Source organism: Globicephala melas, chromosome 16 (genome assembly GCF_963455315.2).
Source record: "Globicephala melas chromosome 16, mGloMel1.2, whole genome shotgun sequence".
Classification (NCBI taxonomy): domain Eukaryota; kingdom Metazoa; phylum Chordata; class Mammalia; order Artiodactyla; family Delphinidae; genus Globicephala; species Globicephala melas.
This window is the reverse complement of record NC_083329.1, coordinates 21,506,986-21,529,294: the sequence shown is the minus strand read 5'-3', so window position 1 is coordinate 21,529,294 and position 22,309 is coordinate 21,506,986. Positions and strand designations below refer to the sequence as shown.

The window sequence follows — 22,309 nt, the reverse complement described above, 5'->3', positions numbered from 1 at the left end:
AAAATCATGTGGGAAGATTTCAGCATTATTTGTAACTGCCAAATATTGCAGGCCTAAATATTTAGACGGAGAAGTCCAGTTGAATAAACTACGGTATATTTACCTAATGAAGTACTATGCAGTTGTAATTGAGAATAAAGAAAATTATGAACTAAAAAGGTGTGATTTTTGGTATGAAGAAAGCAAAATACAGAAGATTATACATAGTATGTAAGAAATTAATGGAAATAATTATATACATATAATTATATATAATGTAATATATATATAATTTTATAATTATATATTTATAATTTTTTATTTACAAAAAAAGAGGGAGGATAAAGCAGAAAATGTTGAAGCTAATACTTGTAAGGAGTTCAGGGGATGTGTGGGAGAAATAAAGAAATGAGTGACATTATACAATCCAAAAGGGATACACTTATATAAAGAGATGCCATGGTATCTTTTTTAATTTATGGAAACATGTTGATGTTCTAGAACAAAACAAAATAAACAAATCCCACTAAATCCATTAAGGGGAAAGAACTAAAACAAATCATATCAAAACAAGTGTACCCAATTCAATCTCAAATAGACATTATAGCCACATTCAAGGAAAAATGAACAAAATAAAACAAAATAACTAATTCAAGCGAATTTTTATGTACAGAATTTGAGTAATTTAACGATACATGCTCATTTGGGATGGGAGAAAGTTAACTGAACTCTTTGTCTTGAGTTTGTTTCTTTAAGTGGTATGGATGAAGGAATTCTGAAATTATTTTAGTGTACTGTAAGATTGTACAAATGAGCAAAAGTGCTGATACTGGTGAGACCCCGAGTTCGCACTATGGATAAAAATGGATACAAATATGGAATGGAGGAGAGCAAGGAAGAATTGTGTGGGGATGAATCGAACTAGAAGTTTTAACACTTCCAGCTCAGAAAAGGGTCTCAAGGTAACAAATGGCCCTAGAGGGAAGATAAAATATTGATTATTGCATGTAAAACTCAAGTCTTAGGGTAGAGGTATATCAAGTGCGTGGTTGTAACAACCCTTGTTAAGACTTCAGAAAGGTTTATACGGCTGCTTGTGTGCACACTCTCAGGTAGACAATTAGAGCGCTACCAGTAATACAACGCGCACATTGACAACCCAAATTAGAGAGGGGCCAGTCTCCAGGATATTACTGAATGTAACTTTTATATAAGAGATTAAAATTTGATGCTTATAAAACCCACAATATTTTACTGAAACTCTTAAAGGTACAGAGACAGTTCAAAAAGAAAAGGGTCTTCTGAATTCCCAATCTTCTGCAAGGAGGAACAGGCTATCCAGCTGCAACACTGGCCATCCCTCATGGAAAAGGAAAGATGACTTAGAGGCGGAAGAAAAGTCCAGAGCCCAGAGAAAAAAGCTGTAGAGAACTGCTTTGTGTATGTGTGTGAGAGTGTGTGTGTGTGTGTGTGTGTGTGCGCGCGCGCGCGCACGGGCGCGCATGCATGCTTTTGAGCAGGTGTGGAAAAATGACTTTCCAGTTCCTTTCAAACATTTTGTTTCTGTTTGATTTGCCTTCTTCCTGCCACAGTCATGTTCTTTCCTAACATCAAGAAAATGGTAGAATCTGCCACTCTGCTGTGTCATATAAACTGCTATAATACTTGGCCCTTCAGTCTTAAATATTTGCCAGTAATTATCCCTGAACAGATCTAACAGATACCATACAATTACATTGTATTCTCACATATTTATAAAAGTAAACCCATTAAATTGTCCTTTTAAAATTTAGTCTGGAAATATGTTGTTTAATTATGTAACAATTTGTATTAGAATCTTGGGAGTCATTTTTCTCTTAAATTGAAAAACGTAAATAAAAGCGAATTAAAAACCTAACTAGTATGGGATGCTCTCTTTCTTTTTCTCCTCCTTATAAAGATTTTTTCCCATACATTTAATCATACAGCCCCGATACTGTGTAAATATTTCACATGTCATTTTATACATATCATACTTAGTTCACAAAACTTTAGTATTAACTCAGATTTATAGATGGTGACTATATGTCTGTGAGAAATCAGTTTATTTGTACAGAATTACTGGTGTAGGCACCAAACTGAGATTTGGTTGTCTGTATGGTTGATTTGAAAGTCTGTTTTCACAGGTGAATCAGGGGAATTCTGTGGAATGAGTGCCAGTTCCTGTCCCTAATATTCAAATCATTAGGGCCCTTTGCTCTGTATTTGTGTGTATAAGCTATGAAATCAAACACCCCTTCTGATGGTATCTCACACAATGGTAAAGTGAGAAAAAACAGAAGCGATATGTCCAGGTTTATCACGCCGCGCTGGCTGGCCTATAATGATCAGAAGAGCCCATGAGGTCACCTCCTCTGGGACGTGTAGAAATAGGAGCCTGCTCCTCATTGCACTGTATACATGTGCCTTTCTCTCCTGTTTTCTTTCCTTTGTGTAACTTTACAAAAACTGTTTTAGGAAAGAAAATAAAATATGCATTGATTCAAAAGAGTGTGTAATTCTCCCTTCCATTAAGGTTAATTTTAAATTTAATCAACAAATGTTGAGTTGAAATAGAACCTAATGCTTCTCACCAGATTTTATAAGCCCCCAATTTGACCTACCCAATCCCTATACCATTGTTCTGAAAAATGCAGCTGTTTAGTGATTTCTGGCCCTCATTGCACTTTATCCCACTCTCTGACTCTCTATTAGAATTTACTTCTCACTTTAGAGTCTTAAAATGAGCACTTGTATCTATCCCTTGCCATCCTAGTTTTCCATCAAAATGAAGTCTAAAAACTTATCTTGTATGAAGAGAAACAGATGCTGAATTACACTGTCTTTTCAACTCTATTCTCATATGTAGAAAGATGGGCAGGTGACTTGAACCTAAATTATAATGGCAGCATTATCAATTTGGGCAAAGGCAGAAACAGTGATGATGTTTTCTGATTAATGACCAAAGAAGCTATAAGAAGCCAGACATAAATTTCTAAGAATGCCACCACACTTAGAAAACTAAATTTCCTCACTGTCAGCAACAAACAGAATAATGAAGCTTCAGAATGGCTTCTGGGAGTTTTGCTAAGTTTGATAACATAGTCATATTTTATAATCATTGTTACTTTAAATATCTTACAGAAATCACTCTTAAGTAGTATTCTGAACTACTAGAAATGTCTCCAAACTTTCTAGATGTCTTTCAGTGTATGAACTATCATTGTAGATTGCTACAAGAGGTTTCAAGGATAGGAAAGGCTCAGATGTCTTTTCTGAGAGTAATTTGAGTTTCAACATCTAGTTTATTTTTTCCTATATGACTCATAGCATTTTCAAATTAAAGATTCTTGCATCTATGATCAATTGGACTTCCTTCCCAGGGACATTCAATATCACATATCACTGCTTCAGAAAAGTTGAACACATTACTATCCCATAAAATAATATGTTCTCCACAGATACAGTGCCTAAAAAATCTAGGGGACTTTAGACTGCAACAACAATACAAACACACTAACAAAAATAACAATGGCATTTACAGTTAAGTTTGGAATTTTAAAGTTAGACACTTATAGGCATGATATGGTATCACAACAATATCATAAAGAACCTAGGTTCTGTCTACTTTTCCATCCTCAGTATGTTGATGTCACTTCTTCCATTTGTAACATGATTCCCCCCTCCAAATATTAGCCTAAATGTAGACAAATTGATAAATAAAACAAAGTAGAAACAAAGTAGAGCTTAGGAATTGATTCACACTCACAGATTCAACTGATTTTCGATACATGGACAAAAGCAATTCAGAAGGGAAAGAATAGTCACTTTAATAAATGGTCCTAGAACAACTGCATATGTATGTGCAAAAAACAAAAAACAGAAACTATACCTATAACTAATATTATATAAAAATTATCTCTAAATGGATGAAAGACCTAAGTGTAAAACCTAAAACTATAACAATTCTAGAGGAAAACATATGAACAAATATTTGTTTCAGGCAAAGTTTTCCTGGATATGGTACCAATAAGCAAGATCCATTAAAAGGAAATATTGATTAATTGTACCTCAAAAGATACTATTAGGGAAATGAAAATATAAGCCACAAACTGGGATAAAATATTTGCAAATCTGGTAAATGGCTTGTATCCGGAATATAAAAAGAACTCTAAAAATACAATAATAATAAAACAATTCAGTTAACAATAGTTACAAATGTTTTAAGACTATAGAAGATATATGGGTGGTGAATAAGTATATGAAAATATGTTAGCATAATTATTCATTATAAATCAAAATAATAATGGAATAACACAACATAAGAATGCATTAAATTAAGAAGACTCACCATACCAAGTGTTGATGAGAATGTGGAACAACTGAAACTCTCATACATTGAAAATGAAATGTCAAATAGTACAACCATGTTGGAAACATTTGACAATTTCTTTAAAAAATTATACATACACAGACACACAATTAAATATTATTCAGCCTTAAAAAGAAGGAAATTCTGCCACTTGTGACAACAGGGGTGAAACTATGGGGCATTATGCTAATAAAATAAGTCACACAAAGAAAGACAATTATTGCATGATATTGCATATATGTGGAATCTAAAAAAAAAGTCAAATTTATAGAAACAAAGAGTAGAATGGTAGTTGCCAGGGGCTGGGGGGGGGGGTTGGGTAAGTGAGAGAGGATGGTAAAAGGGTAAAAACTCTCAGTTTTAAGATGAATAAGGTCTGAGGATCTAATGTATAACAAGGTGATATAATTCATAATACTGTATTATATAACCGAAGTTTGCTAAGAGAGTAAAACTTAAATATTCTCACCAAAAACACTGAGTAAATATGTGAGGTGAGGTGATGAATATGTCAATTAACTTGACCGTGGGAATCCTTTCACAACGTATACCTGTATCAAATCATCACGCTTTAAATATATTACAATTTTATTTGTCAATCACACTTTAGTAAAGTTGAAAAAAGAGTTACATATTCTACCAAATGACCCAGACATTCTACCGAGTTATTGTCTTAAGCAGGATAAAAATATATGTCCATGCAAGGTCTCATGCATAAATGTTCATAATATCTTTATTCATAATAGGCAAATTTGAAAGCAACATAAATATCCATCTGTATGTGAATAAACGAATTGTTATATATCCACACAGGGCTTACCATCCATCAATAAAAAAGAAGAAATGACTGATACTTTCAGAAAAATCACTGATAAAATTTAAAAATACTAAGTGAAAGAAGCCAGAAACAAAATACAAATAGAAGATTCTGTTAATCCACAATTCTAGAAAAGGCAAAACTATAATGAATGAATTCATACTGGTGGTAGTCAGAGACTGGAGGGAGGAAGGCAATTACTGAAAGATGCACAGGAAATATTTTGGGGTGACGGAAGTTACATGTAATAATTAAGGTGGTGGTTACAAAACTGTATATATTTATTAAAAACCACTGAATTACACACTTTAGATTGTTGAATATTATTGTACATAAGTTATACTTCAAGTGAAGTGGGAAAAAAGAAGGGACAATCTTCAGTCACTAGATTATTAGCTAACTGAATAAAGAACTCATGGACACAAAATCAGCCAATTCCAACAAAAGTTCCCATAAAGAGTAATATAGTGAATAATAAAATATATGAAATGAAAGTCGATCAGATTTGGGCTATAACAAAAATTTGTAAGTGGAGTCACAGATGGAGAAGAGAGAATAGGACATGATATTTGAAGACAGAATGTTAGAGAAATTATTAAAACTGCTAAAAGCTATAAACTACAAACAAAAGGAGCTCATCAAACACTAAGCATTAAGCAGGACACACACACACACACACACACACACACAGTGCGCACTTTGGCATATCATGCAAACAATGCTGATAACCAAAGAGAAAGAAATAATATTAAAAGCAATGCAAGATCAATAACAGACATTATCTTTAAAGGAACAAAAATACAACTGAGTTAATTTCCAAATACATATAGTCAGGATAAGAAAATAGTAAAAAAATAGTAGTGAAAGAAAATAATTTCTAACTTAGAAACAGAGTGAAAAACAATTTAAAAAGGAGGAGGAGGTACATACTGTTTTAAAATTTTAAAGTTTAATGGGAAGAACAAATGGTGAAAGTAATGATTTTCATTAGGTTGTAATCAGTCTAGGATGCTAGGATGTATTCTGTCATTTCTAATATAGCCAATAAAATTTATAAAAGTTTAATTAACACATTAATAAAGCAGATTAATTCAAATAGATTAACTCAAATGAAGAAAAGAAAGTAACAAAAAGAGGACCAGAAAACATAAGACAAATGGAAAATAAAGATGAGAGCTACAAACCTACTATATCATTAATAACATTAATTGTAATTGGGTGAATTATTCCAGGTGAAAGTTTTTAGATTTTCACACTACTTAAAAGCAAAAATCAACTATATACTGCTTACCATAGACAAACGTTGTATGTTTAATGTTATAGCAATAACCTATGGAAGAAAAACTCCACGTTCCCCCATGCAGACCAACAATCATTCATCTCTTAAAGGAAAAGCAAAACAAAACAAAGCAAACAAACAATATAAACTAAAAATGCTTTTGTTTATCTGAAGCAAAAGCTTACCTAATAAGCTCCAACTAAGTTTTCTTTCAAAGTTCATCCACTCACTTCTTTGAGGTATTTATTTATTTAGACATTTATTTACTTGCTTCTTTTAGACATTTAAAATTCTCTCAACAGGGAAATCCATATGACGTACTATGAAGGCATAAAGTCCCCATCTCTTATTTCCCCAGTGTTTTAATGTTTCCTTCATGAATATGGTTTTCTATTTTTGTTCTATTAGCAAAAACAATTTCATATGCAACTCAGAGGATAATTTGAGTTCCATCTGGAATTTAGAATGGTAGATCAAATTCCACAGGAAACTCAAACCTTAGTTTATAAAACCAAGTGACCAATTATAGATCAGCTTTCAAGAATGGAACTTGGTACCTTTTTCACTCTCACTATACACAGATCACACGAAGTCTTTCTAATAAAGGGCTTAACAAGGGGGAATTACAGCTTATTATATTTGTAGGAGAATGCTCTCTTCTCAAGCTTATCCATGCAATTGGCTACAAATGAAAAACAAATCTCTGATGTCCCAATTTCAGCAATACGGAAAGAGATGCATTGAAAAAATATTTTCCCACGAATACTCTAACATGATTTAAAGTTACACTGATGAAAACAAACAAAAAACAACTGCAGCAGCTTTTAAACTAATGATACAAGCCCATGGATAATTTTCTCTAAATATCTCAGAGATATAAATGAATGAATCATATATTATCGCAGGAAGCAATTTCACTCAATTAGTTCTACCTGCTGGAATCTCAATTAATTACAGACTGAGTAAAAGCTTTTATTTGAAATAGGACTCTCAAACTGGCCCTAGAGCAAAACCTAACCCTCAGGGGAGACAGCTGTGAAATATTTAGAACTTTTCACTCTCTGGGAGGGCTTGTGTTCCAAACATCTCTCTTTTATGCACAGTAACTTGGGGCAGTATTTCAGTGAGGTTAAGTGATTTCCAACAATTCTGCAGAGGTTTTAATCTCCTTACGTGGTGTGGCTTTTTGCTGAGGAGTTGCCATCGTCCAAACAACATAACAATATCCCCCTGTCATTTTATCTCTGTGTTCTCTTCGATATGGCACAGGTATATGAATGTTTGTCAGTTAAACAAGGAACCCAAACAAACCAAATGCCTGTAAGTCCCCGGAAATTTGCAAAGAGAAGTTAAATACAGCCCAACTCCAGAGAGCTTTTTGTATCTTTGACTGCTTTTGAAATTTTTTTTTTTTTTTTTTTTTTTTTTTTTTTGCAGAACGTGGGCCTCTCACTGTTGTGGCCTCTCCCGTTGCGGGAGACCCTTGCTCTTACACCAGCATTAAAAAGTAATAATGTAAACCTCTCCCCTCAAGTTAAAACAGAAATTAGACAGGTAGTACTGTTCACTGTTCATTGCCTCACTGCTCCTTTACTTGATTTGGTGCTAGGTCTGAGGAAGAAACAAGACAGCTTAAGATTCAGGGAGGTCAAATGATTTTATACAAAGTTAAAACCTAGACCTCCCAGATTCAAGATTCTAAAGTAAATCTTTCAATGTTGTCTCTTTACATTTATCAGCCATATGCTGAGTCTTATCATGCCTGGTATTCTTGTCTTTCCACATAGATCATGTGTTAGTTTCCTACGGCTGCCAAAACAAAAAGCCACAATGTGAGAGGTTTAGAACAATAGGATTTATCATCTCAAATTTCTGGTGGCTACGAGTCTGAAATCAAGGTGACAGCAGGGCCATGCTCCCTCAGTCCTGTAGAGGGAGCATACTTCCTTGTTTCTTCCTGCCTTCTAGTGGAGGACACCCGTCTTGTTGCTCCTTGACTTACAGCTGCGACTCTTCAATCTCTCTGCCTGTGTCATCACATGGAATTCTCCCTGTGTCTGTGTCTCTTCATAGCTGTCTTCTTATAGGGACACCAGTCATATTGGATGAAGACCCTCCCTAATGACCTTATCTTAACTTGATTAAATCTACAAAGACCCTATTTCCAAATAAGGTCACATTCACAGGTAATGGGGGTTAGATCTTAACATATCATTTTTAGGGACACAATTTAACACATAACAGATCATAATCCCATTATAGACAAAGAAGTTGCTCTCGTCCTCTTCTGTGTCACCTGTGTCTTCTTATATTTTTGATTGCACTAATATTTGATATTTTATGCACTACAGAATATTGGTTCTGTTGAAAATTTGACTTATGGTGGCAAAAATGACACACATAAGAAAGCTGCTTTGGACAGGTGAACAATAAGTTTGGGGGATGCTCAACAATATAATAAGGTGCATCTGTTAATGGGAGAACCAGAGACTTGGGCAAGGAGTCAGACAATTTGGCTTTGCCCTACCTGTGGCATTTAACTAATTTAATGACCTTGTAACTGTTTCTTCATCAATCAGAAGAGATAATCTCTCTTCTGCCTATCCTACTTAGATATTGTAAATGTAGAAGACAATGGATGTAAAATATATTTAATGCCAGGCAAATTCCCAGGCATTAGTATTAACATGATACTATGGTACTATAGTGCTCTCTGGGCGCCAGAAAAACTACAGAAGTATAGCAGATGCTGTTGGTTCTCTTCCCAGGTTCACTTCGATCCCCTTTACTGCTCCTCTGCAACCATATTCCAGCTTCTATTAGCTTTCCTGTTAAGGGCTTCCACCAACAACTTTCTCTAGAGTATGCCTCTAGGCTACCAGGGGCACTTAGCTTTTCTGAAGTTCTAGAGATTTCTGTGAGTCATACCACTCACCCTGTTCCACAGCAGCTCACAGCCAGTAAATACTTGGTAAATAATACAAAAGCTCAACCTTCTTTTACCAGTGTAGGACAAATTCTGAGTTGTTTAGATTCTAATGCTTCTCATGAAATCAGATGGAGGATGGGGCTTCAACTGAAACTGAGTTCTAGCCTGGCTTCTCTTTCATTAATGTACTTTCCCCACTCACTAGTTTCGACTGGGAATGTTTACTTAATAAACCACTTCAATATGTACTCTAAATTTGGAAGCTCCTTTTAGAAAGTCTGACCTAAGACAGCTGGTACTTCTAAGAAAAGGATTCTGGATTTGGAGCACTTATTGGCTAGCTGGAAACAAGGAACCCCTTACTAGTGGAAAGTGGAATGTTCGTAACCATTGGCATGCAGTAGCATTAAAATTTATCTCTGCCGAACTAGGGCAGGATACTGATGGGAGGAGTTGTGCAGTACCTCCAGGATTTGACAGGTATGGGGAAAATAGTAATTATAAGGGTCTTAGAATTGGGTGATTACAGCTGAGCACCACTGAAACACTGGAAAGAGAAAATGACAAATGTGACCAATTACAATTTAAGGTAATATATGGAATGCTAGAATGTACATAGCAGCATTACTTGTAATAGCCCCAAAATGGAAACTCCCCAATTGCTAATCCATGGTTGAATGTGTAAGTAGAGACATACACACAACAATATTGATGAACTGCACGAACAAACAGTTGAACAAAAGAAATCGCACAAAAGAGCACATACTGCATAACTGTACTCATGTAAATTTCAAAAGCAGTCAAAATTAATCCATGTTGTCAGCAATGAGGTTAGTATTTATCCAATAGGGACCACTGTGGAAAATAACACAAGGGAAAGGATGCTGGTGCTGGTGAAGGTCTGTTTCTTAACCTGGGTGCTGCTTGCATGGGTGTGTTCAGTTTGGGAAAAATCCATGAGCTCTGCACTTACATGTGCATGCAGGTGTCTGGATCTTCATTACATGTCTGATTATTGATATATGTCATAAGAGTATATACACATATATAAAATTTAACTTTCTAAGCTCTAGGAGAAAGAGTTAATCTTTTGTAAGGTAAATCCAATACATGCTGGACTGTATTACCTGGTTTTCCCTAAGTGTAAAATGCACAGTCATAAAGCAGCTGCAATCTGTTATCGTGAAGCTAATGTAGTTAGTGTAGTTCTTCCTCTTACAGTATGAGCTTTCATTATGACACAAACCTGCCCCAAAATAAATGCTCAAGTGCTTGAGGAGGAACACTCTTTCTCCTCTAGTCAAAAATCAGAATGACTAAATGCAGCACAGATGACATTTAGAGATGAGAAAAAAGGGCTATTATTTCCCTAGAAAGGGGGTAAGCAAGATCTATATGGAAATATTTCTTAACAGAAATTTGTAGCTGATGAATCCTGCATGCAGTAAGGAGCTTACCCCCAGTAAGGAAAGCCACAGTCCTTATTTTCTGGCTCAACAGACATGTATTTCACATTATTTCACTGAGCTTATCCCAGGCTTGTTTAGGGAATCCTTTATCTTTGGCTGACAACCATTAATAACGGCCCTCAGATAAACTGATCTCATAGACTCTTTAATAGATGCGTATCTTGACAAACATATATTGGAAAACACTTGCCTAAGCCAACCCTATTAATATGTAAAATGGGAAATTTAAGCATAGAGAAATGGAGTGATTTATCCAAGGTCATTCAGTTGATTAGTGAATGACGCCAGAGAGCAGGGAAAGAAGGAGAGCACTTATTGAACAACATTTACCCAAATATATCTGAAAAGCATGCAGCCATTTTTTAAGTCTGTGTAATGGTAATGATAAAATATACTCATGCATTAAAACCAAATAGAGAGTAATGTGCAATACATATGACTTTTTTTCATATTTTTAAAGATGTCCATCTTCACTAAACAGCAGACAGGAAAATCAAAAGAGATTATGGCAACAATAACACTAGTTTTTTGTTAAATACCTGTTAGACATCTGGGATACATAGGAACAGCTTAGCACTGCTAACATGATTACCCTCTCCCATATACATTATTTAACAATATGTGTGTTGCTGATAAATTATGCTTCCCATGTTCATAGGCTGTGAAAGGAGAATGGGACCTTAGGGATCTCTTACGCTAAACTTTTTCTGATCATTTAATTATTTGTGTGTTTTTGCTATTGAGTAGTATGAGTTCTTTATATATTTGGGATATTAACACTTTATCAAATACATGGTTTGCACATATTTTTCCCATTTTGTAGGTTGCCTTTTCATTTTATTGTTTCCCTTACCGTAATTTCTTTTAGTTTGATGAAGTCCTAATGGTTTATTTTTGCCTTTGTTGCCTGTGCTTTGTTTGATTTCTTTTGCATTTATGTTCATCAGAGATATTTGTCTGCAGTTTTCTTGTAGTGCCCTTGTCCAGCTTTAGTATCTGGGTAATGGTTGCCTCATAAACTCAGTTTGGAAATGTTTCTCTTGCTGTTTTCAAAAATCTTTTTTTTTGGTCTTCCATTTTCGACAGTTTGATTTTAATACGTCTAGGTGAAGTCTTTTTTGGGTTGAACCTCTTTGTAGACTTTTGATCTTCATGGACCAGGTTGTACATGTATCTCACCAGATTTGGGAAATTATCCTTTTTTTTTTTTTTGCTGTACCGCATGGCTTGTGGGATCTTAGTTTCCCAACCAGAGATTGAACCCAGGCCCTCAGCAGTGAAAGGTCGGAGTCCTAACCACTGGACTGCCAGGGAATTCCCAGCAGTTATTTCTCTTTTTTTTTTTTTAACATCTTTATTGGAGTATAATTGCTTTATAATGGTGTGTTAGTTTCTGCTGTATAACAAAGTGAATCAGCTATATGTATACATATATCCCCATACCTCCTCCCTCTTGTGTCTCCCTCCCACTCTCCCTATCCCACCCCTCTAGGTGGTCACAAAGCACTGAGCTGATCTCCCTGTGCTATGCGGCTGCTTCCCACTAGCTATCTATTTTACATTTGGTGGTGTATATATGTCCATGCCACTCTCTCACTTTGTCCCAGCTTAGCTACTAGAGAATGGACTTGAGGGCACAGGGAGCGGGAAGGGTAAGCCATTATTTCTTTAAACAGGCTTTCTGCCTCTTTCTCTCACTCGTCTTCTGGCGACTACCATAAAAAGAATGTTAGCTCTGTTGAAGGGGTCTCATAAATCCCCTAGGATCTCTTCATTCCTTTTTTTTTCTCCTACATGTGTATAATTTCAAATGACTCACCTTTGAGTTCACAGATTCTTTCTCTTGATCCAATCTACTGTTAATGTTCTCTCTATTGCATTTTTAATTTTATTCATTGTATTCTAAGCTCCAGAATTTCTGATTTTTTTATGATTTCTATCTTTTTATTGAACTTCTCATTTTGTTCATGTATTGCTTCTTTGATTTTGTTGAGTTTCTATCTGTGTTCTCTTGTAGCTCTCTGAGCTTCCTTAAAACAATTATTTTGAATTCTTTGTTAGGCAAATTGCAGATCTCCATTTTTTCAGATTGGTTACAGGAACATTTTGTTCCTTTTGTGTCATGGTTCTTTGACTTTTCATGTTCCTTGAAGTCTTGAATTGCTGCCTTTGCAGTTGAAGAAGCAGTCATCTCCTTCAGCCTCTACGAATTAGTTTTGGGAAAGAAACACCTTCACCAGCAGACTGGATAGGGATCTGAGGCTCTCATAAATCTTTCTATCAATGTGCTCATTCCACATCTCGCGAGGGATTTTTTTCTTAAGATTGTATACCTTCTCTCTATCCTGCAAAGCAAGAAGGATATGTGCTTAGAATATCTTATTTCTTTTTCTAGGGTGGTGCTGTGATATGCTTAAGTTTGTGTACCTTTTCCCAGTCCCACAGAGGCAAGCTGTCTAAGACACCTGTTCTCACTCTCTGCAGGGGTGTGCTTGGGATCCAGCCTTGGGAAGAGAGAAGGTGAGGCAAACAAGGCATTTGACATGCCCATGCATCATTTGGGAGGGGTCCACAATCGAGATATCCCAAGCAGCTCATGGGCAGGCTTCCCACTGGAGTCCATAGTGTGATTGGGAGGCTGTGCATCTTCTCTTCCATGGTCTCAGACTCTCCCAATGACTCAGCTGTGCTGATCTCCTCAGTAATCTGGGTGAGGTAAGAAACAAGTGGCATCTTGAACAGTGTCTGGAACGGCTGGGGCAGCCAGGTACTCACTCACCCTATGCTCTCTCTTTCCCTTGTGGGAGAAGTTACAGGCTGAGAAGGCCTCTCTAGGCACTTCTTTGTGCCACCTTGGAGAAGGAGTGACAGGTAAAGTAAAACTGTTCTTCTTACCCTCTTTGATGCATGTATTCTCAATTTTTTTTTTTTTTTTTTTTTTGCTCCAATGGTGTGCTGGAACTTCCCTGCTGGACTACCAGACTCCCACAAAAGTACTCTTCTTGTTCACGGGTTGTTGTCAAAATTGAGGCTTCTGTGGGGAGACGATGGTAGCTCACATTCCTCCATCTTGCTGACATCACCTCTTGGTTCATATTTCAATGTAATACTGAATGATTGGTCACTAGGTAGATTAAAAAGCTGGTAAAGAGGGTTTCAAATGAGGCTTTCTGGTTCTGAATTTAGTTTTCGATGGCCACCATGTGACCTGAGGCAATCTCTCTAGACCTCAGTTTCCTTAAGAAACATCACTAATTTATGAGGATGTCATAAAATAAAAATGTAAAAACATGTGAAATATAACTCAAAATTAAATAGCTTCTCATGAAGTAAAAATGAAAACAGAGTGAATAGCTGGGTTTGAAGCTATCACAAATATGGAAGGCTTAATGAGATAACTTCAGATGTGTTCAGTGGCATCATTTTTCAGAGAATTACTAGAACGCTGAAATATCATAACATTGAATTCTCCTTTGAATTTCAAACTACATTATTTGCAGACAGAGGAAAAAATAAGCCCTCCCATTACCTTCACATGAATGGAAGTCATTTTGGAGACTGTTACCTCTAAAATTATCCAATGCATATCCTACATAAACAATGAAACAATAACTACAACGAATCACAGGGCTTAGGAAGACTCATGGAGGACAATGACACAACAATTTTTAAAGGCGGCCAGAGACATTATAATGCAGCCCTCACTTCTGAGAGTTGATGCTAAGGGATATCAGTACTGATAGGTCCTCCCTGGTGTTCTAGCCATTCCCTTAAGTGGGAAGTAAATCCTGTCTATACAATCATTCAGAAATGGTTGTCAAGGACTCAGAACCCTCCCATAGTAAATCACTTGGTTCTCCTCTAGCAAGGAAGATGTTTTCTGGTATACTCCATATGCTCTTAAAGAAAAAGTTCTCAAGGTAGAAAGACAGCTACGAGTATTACCTAACACAAGATATCATACTGACTGATTAATACAGCTCCTAACACTGATACGCCTCTAAAAGAGTTGTGATACTTACACAAAGGACACACTATAATAGAAATCACTCTTGGGGTAGGATTTTATGCTCTTGTAAGAAACATTTGAAATAACAGTCTCAAATAGCAGCACTTGTCAAGTTAATAGATTCCTCTGCATCCTGGAAAGGAAAGTGAAGGACTCAGTGAGGGTTTTATTCTTCCTATGTTCTAGCTTCTCACTCATGCTTTCTTTTATCTTTATCCGGGTACTTGAGAGACAGCCTATATTATGTGCTACTGTTTAAAACTACATCTTCACTTTATATACAGGTTCCCCTACATAAATCTTACATTATTATCTTAATTTTCCTGTGGGTCTTGTATTCCCAACTAGAGAAAGACCTTTGAGAGCAAGGGCCATACCTGTACTTCTCTTGTTTCTCTTAGCATTTCAGAGGCTGATTTTAGACTTTAAGCCCTGTTTAAAAAAAGTGTTTTATACACACACACACACACACACACACACACACACACAATGAGTGGATGAAAAAATGAGTTTATGAGAAATCATAATTTTAGTTTTTCAGATTAAGCTTTTAATATTTCCCAATATGGCAAAGGTATAAATATTTGTAAAGAATAGTATGTTACTAAATACATCTTGACACCTAGATAGTGAAAATCTACATACAACTCCGTTTGTACTCAGAAGTAACTATTATATTGAACTTGATGTTCTCATTACTATTCATATTTTTATATGTTTATTTCTCATTTATGGATGTCTAATAACATACATCATTGTTTTTTCATGCTTTAAAATGTTATACAGTTATCGTGTTTTTCTGTATTCTTATGCAACTTGCTTTTTGCTTCAACATTATGTTAGGAGATAAAATCGTGTTGATGCATGTCTATTCTGGATGCTCTGGTATGCTTCTTAGATTTTCTTTCAGAAGTCTCAGAATTGAGCCATTCATTCCTTCAGTTGCTCTCAGTTGAGAGACCTTCTCCAGGGATTGCCTTCTCCAGGAATTGACCTTAGCCAAACATATCTGCCTTGCCCCGGGTTACAGTTCCCCAGGAGCAACTACCCAATAATTAATCAATTAAGGTACAAAGAGGTCTGGCCCCCTTACCTGGATTTTGGATGACTTTGAAAATTGTCCCCATGTCAGAGCTCCACATGTCATTAACTGAAGTCTTTGTTATGACTGTAACACAGCAGAAACATTTTCTGCTCAGTTCTGCTTCATTTATTCTCTAACGGATGTTGTTCCCGAGAGCAATCCCCACTAAACTTCCGGTGTGAAATGTGTGACTTGGAGTCTATTTTCTAGGGAATTCAACCTTAGACAGTGCTCTACTTCTTTACTTGTTTTTGCTTCTGAATAGTGTTCCAGTGTCCGACCATAATACAATTGATTTATCCATTCTACCATTGATTAGAATCTAGATTGCTGCATTTTTTAAAAAAAATATTGAACGTTCTTATAGATGTCTTTGTGTGCAAATGTGAGGAAGTTTCTCTAGGGATACCCCCAAAATGTAACTGCCAGTTCACAAGTTTTTTTTTTTTTAAATTTATTTTTGGCTGCGTTGGGTCTTTGTTGCTGCACACAGGCTTTCTCTAGTTGCAGTGAGTGGGGGCTACTTTTTGTTGCAGTGCGTGGGCTTCTCATTGTGGTGGCTTCTTTTGTTGCAGAGCACGGTCTCTAGGCATGCGGGCTTCAGTAGATGCAGCACGCAGGCTCAGTAGTTGTGGCATGCGGGTCCTAGAGCGCAGGCGTCAGTAGTTGCGACGCATGGGCATAGTTGCTCTGCGGCATGTGGGACCAGGGCTCCAACCCGTGTCCCCTACATTGGCAGGCAGATTCTTAACCACTGCGCCACCATGGAAGTCCCATCACAGGTTTTCTTATCCTCGACTTTTCAAAGGACTATGAGGTAACACTTGAAAAGTGTTGCACAATTTGCTATCTATCAATCCTCGTATTACAAATTTTAGTTTTCTAACACCACGTCTTGTAACTTTGGGCACTGACTTCTATGAGTGGATATATTTTGCTGCTAATCTTGCCCAAGTGCTGTGCCTCAATGCCCTTAATAAAACTTTGGTGTCTGTTCAAGAATAGAGGCTTTGTCCTAACTTAATCCAAAACGATTCCTATTCTTCCACTAGAGCTGCATGATCTGAGACTACCATGGTTACTGAGTGTCTGGGGTGTAAGAATTTGTTTCTCTTAATCTTCAACTATTCAAAGAGTTTTTGTTTTATACACAGCTTATAATATAATTGATTTTTGCCTTTAAGATAAAAATAGTCGCATTTATCTAAATATTATCTGTCTTAACAGAACTTTGTGGGATCCAGTTCATATTCTCCTGGTTTTCCTGATGTCTGACACCCTTAATATCTGGTTTTATTATGTTGTGGGATCATAGCATCCCAAGCAATAACACTTCTGTTAAAATTCTGTGGTCATTGTAATTAACTGGGTTTCAACTTAGTGCCTCTTCTGGTGTTCAGAATAAAGTTTATTAAAACAATTTGAACTCTGTAGTAATCAGGCTATATTTCAAAGGGAAACATATGTTAACTGATCATTTAAGAATTTACTGCCTGAAGTAGCCCATTCCGTTTCAGAGCTGATGGTATTAATGTTATTTCTTTCTTTACTATTAATTTTGTTCCCAGAATTCCTATACCAACTGGTAATCCCTACAAACAAAATGAGAATTCATAGAGGGTTTGAATAATTTTTGTTTTACATTTATTTTCCTATGTAATTATACTTATCCTTTTTCCAATAAGGTTTTAAGTTTGCTAGTAATTTGTCTGAAATTTAAGTAGATGTAAATGTGAATAAAATAAACTATTCCTTCTACATGTGACTCCACTGAGACCCAAAGGGAAGAAACCTTCCTCACGGGGTCCCTCCATGAGATAGTAGAAGATTTAGGGCTAGATCGCTGGCCTCTTGATGCCCTGTGTGTTTCCAATTTGTTGTGTCCCATATCACTCTTATGACCTTCTCTTCCACTGAAATGTAACAAGAAATGCTCTAATCCTTGAAATGACGCCATTTTGCTTCTATACTATGGAGGTCAAGACCATCCCATTTCCACTCATGTTGTATTACTTCCTTGCCTGGCACCTCTCTTAGAAAGAAACTATCCTTCTGAGAAGGACTGATAGAGCTTTTTGTACTTTATGGATAAGGAGTAAAATATGGAAAAATAAAACCTGATTGTAATTTTTATTAATTCATATTATAAGAATACTATATAGTGTTTTGTTACGTATGCCTTTTCTGAGGACAAAGAATCAGACATGTCAATTATGGAAAAACAAAAACAAAAGCAAACCTTCGATTTATTATTGGGAGCATATAGCATACATTCAGTTTTTCTGGCTCCAAGTGAAGCCCTCACTGTGACACCAACCTCTGAATATTTTGTTGATTGAGATTTCAGTGTACAGTGGTGCAGTAGATAGTGTTAACATTTCAGAGACAGATAAACTAGAATCCTAATCCCAATTTTACAATGTGTGAACTGTATGATCTTAGACAAGTAACCTCAGCTCTCTAATTCTCAAATTCTTTTACTGGAGAACATAACATTTACTTAAAAGTACACGGTTAGGATTAATGATAATACATAAAAATAATTTATTCCAGTGCCCGGCTCATAAAAATGCATTGGTAAATGAGAAATATGTCTAAAACTAATCATGTGAATACAGTTATTTGTATTGCTTCTATGAATATCCTAATTCTATTCTTGAAACTCAAATAGGATCTAATATTCTCCATTCTTAGCACCTGTCTCATATAAGACAGTATAAGCGTCAAGGGCCATTTCTCATCTCCAGCAGAGAGACTCAGCTGACAGAAAAAGTAATCTATTCCATGTAAACAAGGAATGATGAGTGTGCCGTGCCTCTGCGAACACTGAAGAAAAGAACCCTCATGGAACTGTCAACAAAACCAATGCTTGACTAGAGAGCATACAAAGACGGTGCCCAACATCCTCTTTGAGTAGTTCCTACCTTCATAGAATCAAAATGGCAGCCTGACCTGATGGGGCTGCCAACACTTTCTTGTAATCATATTGATGTGGGGCCTGCAGAGTCCCACAGAAATGTCTGCCTGCCAGAGATGGCTCCCTGCTGTGTGACCCTATAAACTCCTGGATCAGGTTACTGAACAGTTACAGAGTTTGTGTATGGACTCCTTTCCTTTTGTCTTTCTTTTTCAGTTTGTTTCCCTTGTCTCACCCTTCCCTGGCTTCACAATTGCACTCTGGGTTCACATGTCCATTAGAGGCCCAGCAGGAAATCAAGAAACCTCAAAGTGGACACAAACTCAGCCGAGAAAGTCAATAGGAACTGACTGGAGTGACAAGGCAGCATTGGCTCACATTCAGGCAGGAAATATCCATTTCCCACTATGCCTTCCCCTGCTGTGATTTCTCTGGGACACAATTCACAGCCCAGAGAAGGGTGATGCTGTGAAAGTTTAGAAAGACTCACAGACTGCTCTCTGCTTTGGGTACCTCTCAGTGCTCCGTTGATTCAGAGTAGATGGGAGCCTGGAGTATTTCTGAGTGTTTGCTGTGTGGAGTCTTCATCTACTGAGAGTTTTACCCCAACCCCTCACAATTTTCTCCCACCTTCCATGAAAGAGAGGGCCACCTCAAGACCAATAACTTTCTTTTCTGAAAATGATGCCTCTTCACACACGACTGCCTAATTTATTTTTCCTTAAAGGACACTGGCCTTGGATGTGGGGATCTGGCATGGATCTTAGTTCTATCATTCACTACTTTATGACCCTGGGAAAGTCATGACTCAGCCCCTCTGAGCCTCAGTTCTCGTATCTTCAAAACACAGTTAAGCTCTCACCCACAGGGGGTACAAACTGTGTACATGAAAATGTCTGCTATATAGGATGTAATTCATAAGAATTACCCAGAGTTAATGTCGTGTCACTCTTCTGCTCAAGGGCCTATAGTGGCTCCATATTACTTCTAGGTATGGACCCAAATTCCTTTGCCTTCTATTTTCTGACACAGGCATCTACAATCACAGCTTCTCTCTTGGTGGGAGACTGATTTACTGGATCATTTTTGTTAGGGGTTAAGTGTAGATAGTGAAACTCTGAGTGCCTGATGCCAAGTGAGGGTAACATTTAACTCATAAAGGAAGAGGACTTGAAACTCCCAGGACAGCCCTAGAGGGAGGAGACAAGGAAAGCAATAGTAGCATAGAACTTCCAGAGACGGTAGACTGAGTGTGCACTCAGACCTCTTCCTCTAATTTCCTTAAAATATCCAGTAAAGTATATTTTACTTATAAATGTGGGGGGTGAATATTGTTCCCTTGTGATGCTTATGCTGCTGGAGACCATACTGTGAGAAGCACTACCCTCTGAAGGATCACAGATCTGTTTCTAAAAGGGTGAGTCATGATAAGTTGTGGGAAGACTATCAAGATAGGTGGCAAGGTGGCCCCAGCAATTTTGTGAAATTACCTAAGTTTATTCTGGGTTATCTATTCCCACAATCATTATCCACTCAGGAACGTCCACTTCCTTGTATTTATTCAATGTAGTTCTCAGAAGTACCATGGGTCCCAAATTTATGATTTTGACATAAAACCTCAAAACTTTCATGGTTCCTGTGATTTAGTCCCCACCAATGGCAAGTACAGAAGATCTTGTAATACGATCCCATTGAGCATTTAAGAGCTTTCCCAAAATTCCTGGGACACCACTCTAAGGAGTACTGTTGACCCTTGAACAACGCAGGGGTTAGGGGAACCAACCCCGCACAATTAAAAATCTGCCTATACCTTCCTAGTAGGCTCTCCTTATCCGCTGTTCTGTGTCCGTGGATTCAACCAACTGCAGACTGTAAACATGGTAATACGTGTTTAAAAAAATCTGCATATAAGTGGACCATGTTAAAGTACAGTTCAAACCCATGTTGTTCAAGACTCAGCTGTATTTCTATTTAACACAAAGACATTTCTGGTACTGAGATAGAGACTGAAGAGGGATATTAGGTGGCATGGGGTCAGGGTGGGAAAATACTCATGCCACAAAGACAATCACTTATTACAACTCCTGGTCACTGAGACTTACATGCGTACTCAACATTAGGCTACCTGTTGGTGAAACACAATTTTCTTTTATGACAAGCCACACTCTATATGCTCACATATACAACACACACACGCACACAAATTAAAACATACAGAAATGTTCACACACATTCACACTACACAGGAAACGAGGCACATAATCCATCCTGCCTCATATCTTGATGACAGATCAATTCTGTCTGACTTGAGCCAGAGGAGATCACATCGAAAAATAAACCCAGAGCTTCTCAGCCTAACTAAAATTTCTCCCCCAACCTTAATAATTTGAAAGGAAATTAGTACACTTATTAAATAAAGTATATTATTTGTCAGATCTTAGATTTTTGAGCATTTTAAAACCATTGTATTTAATGAAATAGTTGTGGATTAGGAAAATACTATCTCTAGTAAATAAATATTTTTCCTAAAATATTTAAAAGATGGCTTTTTAATAGAGAGATAAAATAAGTTATTAGGAATTTTACAGGATCAACTTGATATTTCAAATTTTACTAGAGACGAATAAAGAAAACCTAAGTATATTTTGTTTCATATGACAAAAGTTTATTTTAAATAGCAGCAAATAATGAATTTGGGGAAAAATCTGATCTGGCTGGACTCTGACCACCATCCCTTGTACAGCTTTAACTTGGGTTTCAGTGAATGCAAAGCTGATGTCTGTCTTCCTTTGCCCCCTGCTTCTTCAGTATCCCTCTCAGCTTCAACCCAGAATGGTTATTTTTATTTCTATCTTAATTGCTGCCCTCCCAGGCAAAGCCACCATCCCCTCTTAACTAGGCTAGTCCAGAAGCCTCCTAGCTGGTGTCCTGTAACCACTCATGCACTCTCCAATCCATTCTCCTCATTGGCACTAGAGTTACCTTTTCCAAACACAAATATCATTATAAGAGGAAGAGTTCTCTATAAAATTCCTCCATGACTTCCCACAGTTCTTAGGATAAAAGTCCCTTTTCTTATTTCATTCTTTTGCATGTAGCTGTCCAGTTTTCCCAGCACCACTTATTGAAGAGGCTGTCTTTTCTCCATTGTATATTCTTGCCTCCTTTATCAAAGATAAGGTGACCATATGTGTGTGGGTTTATCTCTGGACTTTCTATCCTGTTTCATTGATCTATATTTCTGTCTTTGTGCCAGTACCATACTGTCTTGATTAACGTAGCTTTGTAGTATAGTCTAAAGTCAGGGAGTATGATTCCTCCAACTCCGTTCTTTTCCCTCAAGACTGCTTTGGCTATTCGGGGTCTTTTGTGTGCCCATAAAAATTTTAAGATTTTTTTGTTCTAGTTCTGTAAAAATGTCATTGGTAATTTGATA

At 36.8% G+C, this 22,309-nt stretch overlaps 1 protein-coding gene across 2 annotated transcripts in view; it reads right to left on the bottom strand.

Moving 5' to 3' along the window:
• LOC115844941 (VPS10 domain-containing receptor SorCS1) overlaps window positions 1-22,309 on the bottom strand; it is a 790,264-nt gene that overhangs the window by 666,318 nt on the left and 101,637 nt on the right. The window lies entirely within an intron of this gene.